This window comes from Callorhinus ursinus, unplaced genomic scaffold, assembly GCF_003265705.2.
Source record: "Callorhinus ursinus isolate GAN/ISIS: 27379988/994484 unplaced genomic scaffold, GSC_fseal_2.0 scaffold61, whole genome shotgun sequence".
Classification (NCBI taxonomy): Eukaryota; Metazoa; Chordata; class Mammalia; order Carnivora; family Otariidae; genus Callorhinus; species Callorhinus ursinus.
In genome coordinates this window covers 513480-519499 of record NW_027397123.1, presented here as the reverse complement: position 1 = coordinate 519499, position 6020 = coordinate 513480, and positions in this window count along the sequence as shown.

Here is a 6020-nt window from a genome sequence, read left to right as displayed (position 1 = left end):
TCTTTCTCTCTCTCTCATTCTCACTCTCTCAAAAATAAATAATAAATAAATCTTAAAAAAAAAAAACAGTCTCATTCACAATAGCATTAAAACCAATACAAACTTAGGAACAAATTTAACCAAGGAGGTGCATGAATTATACTTGATGAAAGAAATGGCAGAAGACACAAAAATAAATGGAGGAACAGCTCGTGTTCGTGGTTTGGAACAATATTGTTAAAATGTCTATACTACCCGAAGTGATCGACAAATTTGATGCAATCCCTATCATGTTCCAGTGGCATTTGTCACAGAAATAGAAAAAAAATCCTAAAATTCAGATGGAAGCACAAAAGACTTGGAATAAGCAATCTTGAGCAAGAAGAATAAAGTTGGAGGCATCACACTTCCTGACTTCAAATTATATGATAAAGCCCTAGTAATCAAACAGTATGGTCCTAGGATAAAAACAGACACATAGATCAGTGGAAAAGAATAGAGTGCCCAGAAATAAACCCACACATACAGTCAAACAATCTTCAACAAGGCAGCTAAGACTACATAATGGGGAAGGATAGTTTCTTGGATAAATGATGCTGGGAAAATAGGATATCCATATGCAAAAGAATTAAATTGGACCCTTATACCATACACAAAAATCAACTCAAAATAGGTTAAAAATTAAACATAAGGCTTAAAACTACAAAACCCCTAGAAGAAAACAGACAAAAATCTTGTTGCTGTTGGTCTTGGCAATGATTTCTTGGATATGACACCAAAAGCACAAGGAACAAAAGCAAAAATAAACAAGTGAGCCTAATTCAAACTCAAAACCTTCTTCATAGCAAAAGAAACAATCAGCAAAATGAAAAGGCAACCTACAGATTAGAAAAAAAAATTGTAAACCATATATGCAATAAAGGGTTAATATCCAAAACAATAAGGAACTCCTATAATTTTTAATAGCTCAAATCTAAATATATTTAATTTAAAAATGGACAAAGGTCCTGAATAGACATTTCTCAAAGAAGGCATACAAATGACCAATAGGTACATGAAAAGGTGCTCAACAACACTAATCATCAGGGGAATGCAAATCAAAACACAATGAGATATTACCTCACATCTGTGAGAGTGGCTATTATTAAAAGAAAAAAAGGAAAAGATAACAAGTGTTGATGAAAATGTGGAGAAGAGGAAATCTTTGTGTACTGTTGGTGGAAATGTAAATTGGTGCAGCCACTATGGAAAACAGTATGGAGGGATGTACAGTGTGGCACATACATACAATGGAATATTATTCATCCTTTAAAAAGAAGGAAATCTTGCCATTTGTGACAACATTGAAAAACCTGGTGGACATTATGGTAAGTGAAATAAGTCAGATAGAGAAGGACAAATATTCTCTTGCTTAATGTGGAATCCAAAATAGTCAAGATCATAGATGCAAAGAGTAAAATGGTGGTTGCCAGGGGCTTGGGGAGGGGGGAAGAGGGAGGTGATGGTCAAGAGGTACAAAGTTACAGTTATGCAAGACACATTATCAAGAATTAATATTATTAGGGTGCCTGGGTGGCTCAGTTGGTTAAGCGACTGCCTTCGGCTCAGGTCATGATCCCGGAGTCCCGGGATCGAGCCCCACATCGGGCTCCCGGCTCAGCGGGGAGTCTGCTTCTCCCTCTGACCCTCTTCCCTCTCATGTTCTCTCTTTCTCTCTCTCTCTCTCAAGTAAATAAATAAAATCTTTAAAAGAAATAATTAATATTGTTAAATTTTATTGATAAAGATAATTCTGGAAATCTATACAGCATACTGTCTCTAGCTAACAATGCTGTGGTGTATATTTAAAATTTGCTAAGAGGGTAGATCTCCAAGTGAAAGAAAAGAAGAAGAAGGAGGAGGAGGAGGAGGAGGAGGAGGAGGAGGAGGAGGAGGAGGAGAAAAGAAGGAGAAGGCAGCAGGAGGAAACTCTGGTAGGTGATGGATATGTCTATGGCCCTGATGGTCGTGATGACTTCACAGATGTATATTTATCCTCAAACTCATTGAATTGTATACAGTAAGTATGTGCAGCTTTTTACATGTCAATCATACCTCAATAAAGTTTTTTTTTAAGTAATTGTACTAATTTACACATTTATGGAAAGCATAGAGTTCCAGTTGGTTTCCATCCACCTCAGTACTTGGCATTTTCTTTCTTTCTCAGCATAGCCATTCTGATGTGTGGGTAGCAGTCTCTTTGATCAACTTTTCCCATGTTTACTGACCTGTAGACTATCCTGTTTAGTGAAGTGGCTTGGTATATTTTTTTGCCTGTTTTTTTCTTTTAAGATGTATTTTTCTTACTGATTTTTAGAAGTTTTTTTGGTAGATTGTAGATATAAATCCCATATCAGTTATAGATCTAGATCTATTGAATATATATATATAGAAAATATCTTCTCTCATTCCGTGGGTTGATTTTTCACTCCCTTAATGTTGCCATTTGATGAAAACTGTCCTTGATTTTAATATATTACAACTTGCAATATTTTTATTTTATGGTTAATGTTTCTTGTGTCCTGTTAAAAATATCTTTGTCTCAGGGAGCCTGGGTGGCTCAGTTGGTTGAGCGTTCACCTCTTGATTTCAGCTCAGGTCATGACCTCAGGGATGTGAGATCGAGGTCCATGTCAAGCTCCGTGCTCAGCGGGGAGTCTGCTGGAGATTCTCTCTCCCTCTCCCTCTGCCCCTCCCCCACTTGCACATACACACACTCTCTCTCAAAAAAAGTAAATAAATATTTTTAAAAAATATATCTTTGTCTCCTCCAAGGTCAAGAGGGTATTCTCTTCTGTTCCCTCTAAAAATTTTATTTTATATTCACAGAGTCTCCAACTATCTGGAATTGATTTGGGGCAGCATCACTGCTTTTAGCATATTTGTCATAAATCAGGTCACCATATATGTAAGGATTTATTACTGGACTCTATTCTGTTCCACTGGTCCATTCATCTTTCCTTGCATCGGCATCTCACTGTCTTAAACACTGTACCAGTATAATGGATTTCTATACATGGCAGCAAAAGTCCTCCAGCTTTATTATTCTTCTGTAAGATTGCCTTGGTTATTTTTGGCCCTTTGCATTTTCATGAGTTTTAGAATCATCTTGTCAATTTCCACAAAATTTTCTGTGACTTTTAATCAGTATCGCATTACATACATTTGGGGAAATTTTTATATATTTACAGTATGGAGCCTTCTAGTCCATGAATGTTATATTCTTTCTTATTTAGGGCTTCTTTAATTTCTTAGAGAAATTTTGTGTTTTTCAGTGTAGTGGGATTGTTCATTTTGTTAAACTCATTCTGAGGTATTAGTCATATGTTAATGTAAATGGTATGATTTCCTTTTTTAATTTATTGCAGATATATAAAAATACAATTGGCTTTTTTTATTGACCTATACATAGCAACATTGATAAATTCACTAATTTTGAATTTATATAGATTGTGTACCTAGAAAACCCAAAGCAAATATGTGATTTGCAAGTAATAATAGTTTTGGGGCACCTGCATGGCTCAGTAGGTTAAGCATCCGACTCTTGGTTTTGGCTCTGGTCATGATCTTGGGGTCATGAGATCGAGCCCCCCCATGGGATCCAAGCTTGCCACGGAGTCTGCTTGAGATTCTCTCTCCCCCTCTTCTTTCACCCCTCTCCCCACTCTAAAAATAAATAAATAAATATAAAACATAATTTAAACAATAACAGTTTAGTCCTTCCTTTCTAATTTGTATGTCTTTTAGTTCTTTTTCTCCCCTTATTTCAATAGCTAGGACCTCCAGTACAATGTCGAGTAGAGGTTGCTTAACAGCAGACATCCTTGTTTTATACCTAATGTTAGGGGGATGATTTTCACATTTTGATATTGAGTATGATGCTTGTTGTTGATTTGTTTGGGGGGGTAAGATACCCCTCAACAGACTCAGGAAGTTGCCTTCTGGTTTCAGTTTTCTATGAGTTTCATCATGAATGGGTCATGCATTTTGTCAAATGTTCTTTACTCACTAATTTTTTATGTACCAAGATGATTGTATAATTCGGGTTTTTTTTTCTTTATTAGTGTGGTAAAATGCATTCAATGTTAAAAATATTTTTCATTCCTGAAATAAACCTCATTTACTCATGATGTAATATCTTTTTATATATCACTGAATTTGATTTGCTAATATTTTGTTAAAGATTTTTGCATCTTTGATTATGAGAACTTGGTCTATATTGTTTTCTGTAATATCCTCATGAGATTTTGGAATCAAGTTTATTTTAGGCTCACAAAAAAAGTTAGGAAGTGTTCCCTTTCTATGTTTTCTGGAGGAATTTTTGCAAGATTGATGCAATTTCTTCCATCGTGTTTAGGCATAGGGTTTTCTTTATGACAAATTTTTAAATAGATTTTCTCTTTCTTCTTCTGCTAAATAAATTTGCAATTTTTTTCAGTGAATTTGTCTATTCCACTAGATTGTTCAATTTGCCATCTTAACATTTTTCATAATATCTTGCGTTTTTAATGTCTGTATGATCTATTTTAATCCCTCATTTTTCGTTCCTGATATTGTTCATTTGTGTTTTCTTTTTATCTTGGACAAACCAATTTCATAAATAGCAAGATTTTTTATGTAGTTTTTCTCTATTGTACATTTGTTTCTATTTCACTGATTTCTGTCCTTTATTATCTCTTTCCTTCTAATTTATTTAGGCTTGATGTGATGGTCCTTTTCTAGTTCCATGAGATTTGGAAGCTGAATTCTAAGCAGGAAGGTTTTCATTGCATATAATTTACAATATAAGATCTGGATTATTTGAGGTTAAAGAATTGAAACCTGGCACAAATTAGAAAATGAAAACTAGTTAGGAAGATAACACAGTAATTCAGGGCAAAAATAATGGGTTGTACTAATGCAGAAGCAATATATAGAGATTGATATAGAGAGGTCATAGAGCCAAAGGCACTTGTGAATAAGTTGGATTGTGAAAGAAAGGGTCAGAGAAATGTATCTTTTCCCTGTGTCCCTCCAGATCTGCTCTCTACCCACTTCTACATTGCTCTGTGCCTCCAAGGTTAACCATTATGGGCTGTATCAATGGACTACCCCAGTACGAGACTGGCAAGCAGGAAGACAGTGAAATTGGACTACATATTTCCCTAGCTCCCTCTCTACCTGATCAATCAAGGTTGGCTTTGACCACCCCCCATACACACACACCATAGGTCTCATTACACCTTTTGCTTGGTAAACCTTACTTCTCTGTGTCCAGTAACTACTCCTTGCCTTGCTTTTTCAAACTTGGGTGCTATAATTGTTCCCCTAGGCTTGCCAGCCTCAGAAAACTGTACCATGCTTTATTGTTTTGCCTTAAGCTACCACATATTTGTATATTATCCCTTTGTCGAATTCTCATCAGCAATCCTCTAAGCAATCCCTTATGTCAGCAATTACCAACGCAAGAGGTAATCAGACTGATTTCTAAGGATTTATTGAAGAAATTTATGGGAGCCTGGGGCATTTCCTGAGCTATAAGAGAAAGAGAGAATGGATGAGGCCAGTAGAAAGAAAACTGTTCATTTTTAGATACATTCATATTAGAAATCCCAGCAAATATCCAATGAATATAAATGTTAAGATAAAGAGAAAGATTATTGCAGGCATTATTAAAAGTCATTTACATATAGCTGGGAGTGACTTGGATTTTGTTTTTGTTTTTGTTTTTTTAATTTCATTCATATATTTTTAATGATAAATGCTATCCTTGTTAGAAGATACTTTTCAAATAAATCTGCATGTGCATCTTCAAAAATATTAAAATGACTGGAAAAAAGTGAACTATTCCTCCATACCACCGAGGGTTATTAAATTTAAAAGAAAAGATACAGAAAATGGCCTTTCTGATTTTTATAACAAAGTAATCCAAAGATCTTTCCCAATTGAGAAGAGCAACTTCCAAACATATATCTAAACATATATGTGTCCAAGGTTTGGACTGCTTTTTGACAACACACAGC